The sequence below is a fragment of the Sminthopsis crassicaudata genome, chromosome 2 (assembly GCF_048593235.1).
Source record: "Sminthopsis crassicaudata isolate SCR6 chromosome 2, ASM4859323v1, whole genome shotgun sequence".
Classification (NCBI taxonomy): domain Eukaryota; kingdom Metazoa; phylum Chordata; class Mammalia; order Dasyuromorphia; family Dasyuridae; genus Sminthopsis; species Sminthopsis crassicaudata.
This window is the reverse complement of record NC_133618.1, coordinates 255,927,890-255,939,655: the sequence shown is the minus strand read 5'-3', so window position 1 is coordinate 255,939,655 and position 11,766 is coordinate 255,927,890. Positions and strand designations below refer to the sequence as shown.

Here is an 11,766-nt window from a genome sequence, read left to right as displayed (position 1 = left end):
CATCCAGGAGAAGTCATTTAAAAATTATTATTCTACCTGAAAATCATGATCAAAAAAGAAGATCGACATCATCATTCAAGAAATTACCAAGGAAAACTGTCCTGATATTCTAGAACCCAAGGATAAAATAGAAATGGAAAGAATCCACTGATCATCTCCTGAAAAAGATTGCAAAATGAAAACTCCCAGGAATATTATAGCCAAATTCCAGAACTTTGAGGCCAATGAGAAAATATTGCAAGCATCCGGAAAGAAACAATTCAAGTATAGTGGAGCCACAGTCAGGATAAAATACGATTTAGCAGCTTCTACATTAAAGAACTGGAGGGCTTAGAATGTGATAATACAGAGAACTAAAATTACAATCAAGAATCATCTAATCAGTAAAACTGAGGAAAAAGTGGTCATTCAAAGAAATAGAGGGTTTTCAAGTATTCATGAAGAAAAGACCAGAGCTGAATGGAAATTTGATTTTCAAATACAGGACTTTGGAGATGCATAAGGCAGTAATCAGAAAAGTGATATCTTAAGGGACTTAATAAGGTTTATCTATTTACATTCCTACATGGGATCATACTAGTAACTCTTTAGAACCTGATCATTATCATGACATTTAGAAGGAGTATATATAGACGACAGAAGGTAAAGTTGTGAATTAAATATGAAAAGATAATTTCTTTTTTATGACAAAACTAAGGGGTGAAAGAGGACTGTGCTGGGAGAAAGGGAAAGGAAATGTAGAATGGTACAAATTATCTGGTATAAAAAAGAAGCAAGAAAAAACTTTTACAATGGAAGGGAAGAGGAGGAAGAGAAGGGCAGCCAGTGAACCTTACTCTCATCAGAATTGGCTCACAGAAGAAATAACATGCATACTCAATTGGGGTATAGAAATCTATCTTACCCTGCAGGAAAACAGAAGGGAAATGGGATATGTGAGAGGGGAGGATGATGAAAGAGAGGACACATTGGAGAGGGAATGGCAGTACCAACACTCTTTTGAGGAGGGACAGAGTAAAAGAAGAGAGAGAATAAATGGGGATGGGGGAATATAGTTAGCAATAGTAATTGTAAAAAGAATTTCAAAGCAAGTTTCCCTGATAAGGCCTCATTTCTCAAATATAGGAGAAACAGAGTCAAATTTATTTTTAAAACTAAGAGCCTGCCCCAACTGATAAATGATCAAAAAATAGGATAGGATCCAAAGGTCTATGACTTCATGCATATTCTTCGACTTAACAACACCACTACTAGGCATGAATACCAAAAGATATTTTTTAAAAAAAAAAGAAATGTATGTATATGTACAAAAATATTCGTAGAAACTCTCTTCTCAGGGGAAAAAAGTGGAAATTGAGGGGATGGCTATCAAGTGAGGAATGGCTCAATAAAATGTGGTTTGTATTTGTGATACAATATTATTGTTCCATGTGAAATCATAAGCAGGATGCCCTCAGAATAAAAAACAAAAACAAACAAACAAACAAAAAACCTTGGAAGTCTTCCATGAAGTCAAAGTGAAATGTACTATACACAAAGTAATAGCAATGTTCTGGGATGACTTGCTATTCTCAGCAGTACAATTGATGGGGTTCCAGTGGCAGCCAGAGAGTTGTGGGAATCCCCTTTTGGTCGGTGCAGGTCCTTCATGAAAGAATTCACGAACCCAAAATATTAGACTGGCAAAAATGAAGTTTATTGGCACTGCAAAGGTCAGCTTTGCTAGGAGAGTGACATCCTCAGTGGCAGAGAAATAACAAAAGGTTTTTCACTGAGAAGAGAATGTCTTCACAGTGGGCTGAATCCTGGCAGCTCTGCCAAAGAGGCAAAGCATGTTACTTTGGACATTCTGCAAAGAAATGAGTTTAAAGTTGCCCTTTAATAGAGAATCTTGAGGCTCAGGTTTCAGGTTGAAAAGAAAGCCAAAGTCCCCAGACCTAGATCTCCAATTGAATGGAAATCACTTTGAAGGCTTCTGGAATTTGGAATTTCCTGAAAAGGGTCTGCATCCCCAAAAGATCAATGAGGTGATTTGCCTTGGAAAAAGCCCATCTAGGAGGTATGCTCTCTCTCATATTCTCTGGAGTCTGGGAGACCCCAATCTCTCTTCTTTTGCAGATCAAAAGGGGACACAATTTCAGAGTGACTAAATTTACAGATTAAAGGGAACACATTTTCATGTCCCCGTAATTCCCCCTCAAGCAGTTACCCCCAAATTCATCTGGGATAAAGGGCAAAGATCTCAGACTTCTGTAGCTACTTCAGGCTGACAAGGGTCGTAGAGATACTGGAGGGGGGTGGTTGAAGCCAGGAGGGGAGGGGTGAGATCTGAAAACAGCAGGAGGGTATCTAACTGTGTGTCAGTCCTCCCATGATCTGCAAGCTGGAGAGCAATTGAAAATTCACATCTTGAAGCCTAAAGGAAACAAATCTCAGGAGCAGATTAAAAGAGGGGTGTCATCAAGGGTTGAGATGGTGACATTTGGGGATGGAGTCCCACCTATAGGCTGCCTTAATAATGTTGATAGCCAGATAATGATGCTGAACAAACTCCACTGCCTACAGAGCTCTCTAGCTGAAAGTAGTTAAGGAGGTAATTACTGGCAGGGGCATGGAATGCCAATCAGAAAAGTAGGAGAGAAAATTCTAGGAGCAAAAAGCCCTTATTTTTGGAGTGGAAAAAGTTAGGAAGAAGACGGAAAGTAAGGGAAAGAAGGACACAGGTCCTCCTTTCTCCAGAGTACTCAGAGGAAAATTCTGAAATAACTGAAAAGTGAAAGCAGGACTGTTTGTCTCTCTGCAGGGAGTTTAGGCAGGTTTATTTAGCAAGTTCCTTGAGGCCTTCAAGGCCTTTTCAGTTCTGGGGAGAAAAGTGTTAGCAAAACCGAAAGTAGTTTGGAACCCCCTGCAAGGGGGTGTAGTCTATTTGCCACTCTTCACCTGGGTGTGTGGGAACCGGCTTCAGGAGAGGGGGAGCTTTAACAGTTCCCTCAGGATTCACTTGGGCACAAATTGGGCAGGCCTGGTGAAACCAGACAGAAGGAGAAAGGATGCAAGGGTCTTTTTCTGTGAAGTACAGGAAGGGGTTTAAGAAAAAGGGAGTTGAGAGATTAAATAAGCAGCAGTTTTAGCAGCTGAATCTGCAAGCCTGTTTCCCTTCTGATATCCTTTACAAAATATGATTGAAATCTTCCTGGTTCATGGACAGCTTGCAACAGCTTCAGGATTTGTCCTGCGTGTTTAATAGGAGAATTCTTTGATGTCAACAGACCTCTTTCTGTCCAGATAGCCCCGGGAGCCTGCAAAATATGAAAGGCATATTTGGAGTCAGTATAAGTATTCACTCTCATTCCCTTCCCCAGTTCCAAAGCTCTGGTTAGGCAGAGGTCCCAGGAGGCAATGGCTTAGCTTCTGGAGTGACAGTGAGAGTCACCAAAGAATAACCTGTCTTTCCCCATTTACAGGGAGCAGGGTGGCAGGGTCAAGAGTGTGGTGCACCCAGAGAGTCAAGTCAGGTAGGAGACCCTGATATCTATTAGATCTCCCACCAAGCCACTGATGTGCTTTGGCTTCTAAAATGCTCTGGACCCAGTGAGGAGTTAAAACCTCTAATGGCTGTCCCAAGATTAATTTTGAGACTTCTTCAATTAAAAGGGCCAAGGAAGTCACTGCTCTGAAACAGGAAGGCCATCCTAGAGAAATCGAGCCCAGCTTCTTTGATAAATAAGCAACGGGTCTAGGATCAGGTCCCAGTGTCTGAGGCCCCTCAAAGCCTGTCCACACCTTTCATCCACATAGGTTTCTCTAAGTCAGGCAGGGCAACGGCAGGGATGGAGATCAGTTCGCCTTTCAGGATTTTAAAAGCCTTGGCCTGATCAGGTCCCCATTCAAGAGGAAGGTTATTAGGACTTTGAATAGAGTCATAGAGAGGTTTGACAGTAATCCCAAATTTGGGAATCCAGATCCTGCAGAGTAAAATGTCATCCACACATTGGATAAAGCTACTGCCAGGCAGCTCAAGTTCCTTTAAGAGATAGACAACTTCTATGGGATGAGCATGGCCCTGCCTTTCCCGACTGCAAATCAAGATAAGACTGCAGGGAAACTTCTCAAGGTCTCCTAACTCTAACTAAAAGTTTATGCGTGAAAAATTTCTCTGGAGGTCTGAGAAGAGAAAATTGGGTAAACGAGCATTTAAGTGACAGATTACCATGCTGGTGGGCAGAGGAGAGCTCTCAAGACAGGTCCTGAGTCCCTCTGCAATCCCCACTTGATGGGGGGGGGGGGTCCCAGAGCAAGAGTGAAGGAGAAAGAAATTCAATGTTTTTACTGGCCATGTCCCTGGATAGCAAGGGTTCAGCTGTTGGTGCCTTGTTGGGACTGGAGTGAGGGGGAGCTTGACCAAGCCCATGTTCCTGCAGGAGCATAGGGGAGATGGTTTGACCCCTGTGGGCAATTTCTCCTCCAGTGCTCTTCCTACTCAAACTCAGGGCAAGGACTGGGAGTTTAAAAGCATGGACTTGTGTAATTCCCAGGAATAGCAGCCAAGAGTTGGGATTTTTCTCCAGATCTTGCCATAATTCTGTGGCCTCTCTCCTCAGCTACAGACTGATTCCTATCAGTAAAGACTCCAACAGCTGTTTTTTAAGAGAGAAATTTGAGGGACCAAATCTGGCTTCTGCAATTTCCTCTGTATATCTGGGGCAGATTGTTTAACATTAACATCTCCCCAGGGCAGATCAAGGAGGGCGCTAGCACTGGACCCCTCAAAAACCTGAGTAGGGTGGCCAGGTTTCTTCTCATTCTGGGAGAGATTAGAATCAGCATCATGAGGAGGAGAAAAAAAGCTGGAAGCCCAGGATTTAGTTCAGGAGAGAGAGAGAGAGAGAGAGAGAGAGAGAGAGAGAGAGAGAGAGAGAGAGAGAGAGAGAGAGAGAGAGAGAGAGAGAGAGAGAGAGAGAGAGAGAGAGAGAGAGAGAGAGAGAGAGATTGTGTGTTTCTGAAAGGGATTTAGGAGTGCATAGGGATACAAAGGGAGGTTCCTCTGTCTCTAGAAGAGCTGGAAGCAGGGAGTTTAATTTCCTTCCAGCAAGTTTAAGTAGCATTCTACAATGCTGTTTTAATTTAAGCTTTCCAGTTTTGAGATCTTTTAAGCTGAATTTGTCTCTGGCCAAGGAAGTATTCTTAGAAGCTGATGTATTTTGTCCCATTTTTGCCAAAAAAAAAAAAAAGCCTTATTTTCTCTGATTCTATAGATTCTCTAAATATCTAGAGATGGAGACATAACACAATGCTCCCTGAGTAAGGGGGCTTTTTTTGTCAGAGAATGTAGGTATTCTCAACCAGGCGTCCCTGAGAAAATATTGCTGGAGCCTGGAGCTCCAATGACTCAAATCTTCCCCGGGTACTTGAGTGTCTAGCTATAGATACTTCATCCAGATTTTTGGGTTTTCCCGGTTGGTCAGGGAACCAAATGATGAGGTTCTAGTGGCAGTCAGAGAGTTGTGGGAATCCTCTTTTGGTCGGTGCAGGTCCTTCACGAAAGAATTCACGAACCTGAAGAGTTTTAGGTGGCAAAAATGGAAGTTAATTATTGGATGAGAAGTCAGCTTTGCTAGGAGATTGACTTCCTAGTGGCAAAGTCCTATTAGGGAAATGGAGGCTGGCACTGAGAACAGAATATCTTCACAGAGGGCGGGGTCCTGGAAGCTATGCCAAAGAGGCAAAGCATACTATTTTGGACATTCTGCAAAGAAGTGAGTTTAAAGTTTACCTTTAATAGGGAATCTTGAGGCTTAGGTTTCAGGTTGAAGAGAAATCCAAAGTCCCCAGCCCTAGATCTCCAATTAAATGGAAATCACTTTGAAGGCTTCTGGAATTTGGAATTTCCTGAAAAGGGTCTGCATCCCCAAAAGATCAATGAGGTGATTTGCCTTAGAAAAAGCCCAGCCAGGAGGATATGCTCTTTCATAGATTCTCTGAAGTCTAGGAGACCCTAATCTCTCTTTTGCAGATCAAAAGGGGACACAATTTCAGATGATTAATTTTACAGATTAAAGGGAACACAGTTTCACACCCCCATCACAATCACCCATGACTACTCTAAAGAATTTATGATGAAAAATCATATCCATGCCCAGAGAAGGAACTAATTGTATCTGAATTCAGATTGAAGCATTCTTTCTTTCTCTTTTTTTAACTTAATTTTTCTTGAGAGCTTTTATTTTCATTAGGGTGAGAGATCTATGTTTTATTTCACAACCTGACTTTTACAGAAATGTTTTGCATAATTTCACATGTGGTTTCTTAATTGTGGATGGGGATAAGGGAGCAAACCTAGGACCTCCCAATTTTAAAAACAAATGTAAAAAAATTGTTTTTTGAATGTAACAGGGGAAATAAATAAAGAAAGGAAGAAAGGAAGAAAGAAAGAAAGAAAGAAATGAAGAAAATGAGAACATGATTTAGACCTAAAAGATAATTTCATAAGCAAATTAGGAGAGCATGGAAATTTTTATCAGTGAGATCTATGGATAAAAGAATAATTTATGGCCAAGCAAGAGATAAAGAAGATTACAGGAAGTAAAATTCATTATATAAAATTAAAATAGGTTTGCATAAATGAAACCAATACAAGCAAGATTAAAACTAGGAAACTGGGGAAAATTTTTATATCAAATTTCTCTGAATTTATAAGGGTACAAGGCATTCCACAATTGACAAGTGACTAAAGGCTATGAACAGGCAGTTTTCAGATGAAGAAACCAAAGCTGTCTATAGTCACATAGGAAAAGTGTTCTCAATCACTATTGTTTTGAGAAATACAAATTTAAATAATTCTGAGGTTTCTCAGGGCTATTTCTAATTGTCCTGATCCACATATTGCCACTGAACCCAGATGGTCTGACAGAGAAAGTGAGTCTAATGATTCTGCACAGCCCATCCTCACTTAAATTCAACTCACTTGCATGTCATGTCACCATTCCCCTGATATATGAAGCTTCTTCGAGAACAAAGGACAAACAACAATAGCAACCTCACATCTATCAGATTGGCTAATATGACAGAAAAGAAAAAGACAAATGCTGGATAGGAGGGGGAAAAATTGAGACACTAATGCATTGTTGATAGAGTCGTGAATTAATTCAATCATTCTGGAGAGCAATTTGGAACTATGCACAAAGGGCCATTAAATTGTGTATCCCTTTGAACAGGCAATACCACTACTAGGTCTGTAGCCCAAAGAGATTAAAGGAAAAGGAAAAGGATGTGTAGGTACAAAAATATTTATAGCAGTTCTTTTTGTGTTGGCAAAGAATTAGAAATTGAGGAGTTGCCCATAAATTGGGGAATTTTTTAAGAAATTTGCTATATTGGTAGTGAAGGAATACGATTATACAATAAGAAATAATGAACAAGATAGTTTCAGAAAAACCTAGAAAGACATGTATGAGCTGATACAAAGTGAAGTGAGAAGAACTGAAAGAACATTATATACACTAACAGCAATATTGCATAATGATCAAGTGTGAATGGCTTAGCTATTCTGATCCATATGATCCAAAACAATTCTGAAAAACTTACAATGAAAAACTTATGCTATTTAACCCAAGAGAGCAAACTGATGAAATCTAACTAAAGATTGAAGCATAATCTTTTCACTCTATAATTTTATTTTTTAATGGCTAATGTGAAAATAAATTTTGTGTGATTTGGTATATATAATTGATAATGCATTTTTTGCTTTTTCAATAGGTATGAGAAGGTTGGAAGAGAGGGAGAGAATTAAGAACTAAAAATAATTGTGAATCTTAAAAATAAATATGTAATTTGTTTTTAAAAAATACTACTGTGGGCCACTTGATCTCCTTTCCTTCCCTAATGATAAGTGAAGAGGGTGAAATGCTGTGGACTTCCAGGCGGTATAAGCATCTGAGATTGTATCTCTCACATTTAACCAATACAAAGCTGTGAGCAAATGGCCCTGACATTGCTGAGTGAAGGAGTGTCAGTGCCAGTGGCTTATTGTGCAACCCAAGTCAACATGAGTACCTGGTCTTGATTTTACTTTTATTTCTTTTGTATCTAATATTTTTTGTGTTGAATGATGGAATATTGACTTGATAAGCACTGAAAGATTGAGAGTATATTCAGGAACCAAAGAATTTGAGGGCAACCAAATCTGGTGAGGAATGAAACCCCAAGCAATCTTCCTGACACAACTCACTGAGACACTTCTTTCTGCAATAAAGGTAATGACTTTGCTTCTACATTTGGAAATGAAGTTGTTAGAGTAAATGTTTCGTATAAACCATTCTTCTCAGGGACCAAGCTGGTATAAGGGAGACTATGCCCCAGGTTCAAGTAGGCACATTTTTGTGCTTCTATTGTTGCTATATCTTCTCAGCAAAATATCCCATTGTAAAAATTAATTGATATTAACTGGTTAAGTAACACTGAGGCAATAATCCTTGAGTCACCTGATGATATTGGAAAGATAATTGGTGATTTAGAAAGAGGACACACTGGAATGAGGACTTGAGCAAATAGCATTAGAAAGACATTGTTCTGAAGAACTTGTGTGGGAGAGTTGGTATAATAGCTAACAGTAGTAATCATAAGTAGCATTTACATAGCACATTAAGGTTTATAGAGCACTTTACAAATATTTTCTCATTTTGTACTTAAAACTACTTTGGGAGATGCTATCATTATCCTGCTTTTATTATAGATGAGAAAACTGAGATCAACAAAAAATAACAGAAAAAATAACCAGAGCATATTTGAACTGAAAGCTTCTGATTCTAGATTTATTACTCTATCTACTGTGCCATTTAGTTACTTCCTAACAAGGAAAATAAGGACCCCAGACATTTATAAGGCTTAAAATACATGAAAAGTCATAGAATTTCATAATCTTAGTAAAAGAGGCTTCATATGCCATCTAGTCTAATCTGTATTTGACCAAAATTCCCTTCCACCATGTACCACACCAGTAGTTATCCTACCTTTGCCCAAGGACTTTCTTGGAGAATTTCTCCTGTTCCTCTTTGCCAATCCACTCACCAGGAAGTCTTTTTCTACCTCAAACTCAAATTTGTTTCACAAAAACTCCTGTCTCTCCTTCAATACTAATACAACTCTTACATTACTGCAGTAGTCTTTTACACTTGTACAAAGTGATCTACGTTTGTTTCTATCATATATAAGCATGAGAGAGAGAGAGAGAGAGAGAGAGAGAGAGAGAGAGAGAGAGAGAGAGAGAGAGAGAGAGAGATTTCCATATTAGAATTTAGCATGAGTTGGTGTCTATTTTTTTTTTAAAAGAAAGACAAAAAAGAAAGAAATGTGTTCTTTGAAATTCTGAAGTACATTTGTGAACCAGGATGCTAATGCAATTGTGGAAGCTTCAAACTCCACAACATCTGGACTTTGTGAACATAGTCATTGTAGAGCAGATCTGGGGCAGTTTGAGATAAACTTGCCCCCAGGTGGATTGATCTGGGATCACAGTTACAGGAACACCATTAAAATAGTCTTAAAACTTTGGAGGAAGAGCTCCTAAGACATCAGAGAATTTCCTTGTGGACTGATTTACTTTCCTCAGCAGAGACTTTTACAAGCTTTTTCTTTCCTACACTGCTTTTTACAACCTTGTGGATTGTCTTTTACTTGGGGGTTGTTGGATGCTTTTCTTAAGGGGATTGTTTATCTGAATCCTCAAGGGACCTTTCCTATGATGGATCCCCTGTATCAGACCTAGAACTAGAGTAAAAACATAAAATATTGTAATAAGTAAGAATATAGCCATATTTTGTATTCTTTGTTCCTTTCAGTTAACTATGGCTATAGTATCATGCAGTAGAAAATGGTTTGGATAAGCCTGCTTACTTTATTCTCATATTTTCTTCCAGGATACTAGTCAATGAATCCATAAGCATTTATTAGGCACTTACTATATGACAGATACTGTTGTAAGTTTTAGGAATACAAGGGGAAAAAAGCAAAACAATTAGTGCTTGAAAGAAGCTAACATTCTAAAGGGGAGAGAGGACATGTAAATAAATAAAAATATGTACAGAATAGGTGGAAAGTAATCTCCGAAGAGAAGGTACTAGCAATTGTAGGGACTGGGAAAAACCTCTAGAAAGTGAGAAAGTGCTATAATTTTAAAGTTGAAAAAACTGAGGGAAACAGAGATTAAGTGACTTACCCAAGATCATATAATTAGCAAGTATCTGAGGCAGGATGTGAACTAAAGGTTTTTTTTGTTTTTTTTTACTGGAACATCTAGGTTCATGGAAGGAACATGTGTCTTCAAATATCTGAAGAGAGATACAACATGACCTCAAGAAAAATAGAAACAACCAATGGTAGTTGTTGGGTTAGTTTTAGGCACATTTTAAAGAAAAACTTCCTTAAGAGCTGTCTCAAGAGATAGTGTCCTTTCTAGAGTAGATATTCAAGCAAAGGCCTAAATAACTGCTTGACTGGGATGTGGCAGGAGAATCTTAGTCAGATTCTGGTTGGACAAAGCACTCTCTGAGGGCCTTTCCATCTCTGAAAAGCTGTAACTCTGATGTTGTGAATTCTTTCCCTGAAACTGGACTCAGAGATGCCCTAAAGAGCTCTCCTGGATACTCTCAATCCTCTATCAACAACATTAACCGTGCTCCTGCTGCGCCCAGCCTCATGGGTTCAGGGACCAGGCAGCTGCTTGTCTTGGCTGCCTCTGGTTTATGCTTGCTTTAATTCCCTTCCTGGGCTTCTGCCAAAGTTACCGCACCAAAGGAACAGGCCGGGTCCTGCCTCCGACCCTGGAGGGCTGTCAGGGCCTAGACATGATATTCTCCAGACCCCCAGAAGCTTCTTTGCTGAGCACGAAGGGATCTGACTAGGCTTTGTGCTGAAGAGAAGAACATTTTCCCCTGACACAGGAAAGGTGACCAAATCACATTCCTCTCTGAAAGTTGCTTCCGGAGAGAATGACAGGGCTAGGGATATGTAAATTATATGCAAATCGCATGCTGATGCACTTAGGTACCCTTTGACATGTCCTACATTGAGCCTTTGAAAAAATGCTTACAGACACATGGGCCACACTGGGGGCAAGAAAAGGAAACACCACACAGAGACCAACTAAGAGCTTTCCCAAACTGACAGCTAAGTTGAAAGGTCCCAAGAATCTGTCTTCCAAAAGGAACAAGCCAGCATCAGCCCTAGTGATTCTTGGGGGTGGGGGTGAGGTGAATTTGATAGAGGTAAAATGTGAGCTGATAAACTGGTGTGCGTTTCCCTTTTTACACACACACACACACACACAGAAGGAATCAGAAGGAATTATTTCCTCACAGATTTGTAAATTGAGTCCCAGATAGGTAAATGCCCTTGCCTAAAATCGAATGTTCCAGCTCTAAATCTATAATCCAACAAATGGTGAGCTAATTAATGACAGAGCCTAGATTTGATTCTCAGGTCCTCTGATCCAAATGCATTGTAGCACAGAAAGATCAGGGCACAAGCCAGTCTCACCGTCAAGAGTAAGTCACATCCAGATCATCCCTTTTGTCTTTGTTATAAATTACTTCTCAAAAAGAAAAGGGAAGGGTGAGACTCAGAGAACTCGGCAAATATGTGGGAGAACTTATGCTAGGTGGGGGCAAGATGATGGGAGAGGCTGGGGAGTGGTGCAGAATGGGACAGGAGTACAAGGAGGTAGGGGATAAAGGATGGGGAAGAGCATTGAATTCAACTTCCTAATTATAC

General features: G+C 39.8%; 1 long non-coding RNA gene across 3 annotated transcripts in view; it reads right to left on the bottom strand.

The window, feature by feature from the left end:
- Window positions 1–1,677: 1,677 nt before the first annotated feature.
- LOC141555768 (uncharacterized) overlaps window positions 1,678–11,766 on the bottom strand; it is a 100,729-nt gene continuing 90,640 nt past the window's right edge. For 2 of the 3 annotated variants that reach the window (XR_012486336.1, XR_012486329.1), the window contains 2 exons: window positions 5,431–5,556; window positions 1,678–3,299 (listed from right to left, as the gene is read on the bottom strand). This is a non-coding gene — a long non-coding RNA (uncharacterized LOC141555768). The remainder of the gene's footprint in view (window positions 3,300–5,430; window positions 5,557–11,766) is intronic. The other variant, XR_012486330.1, reaches the window with a different exon arrangement.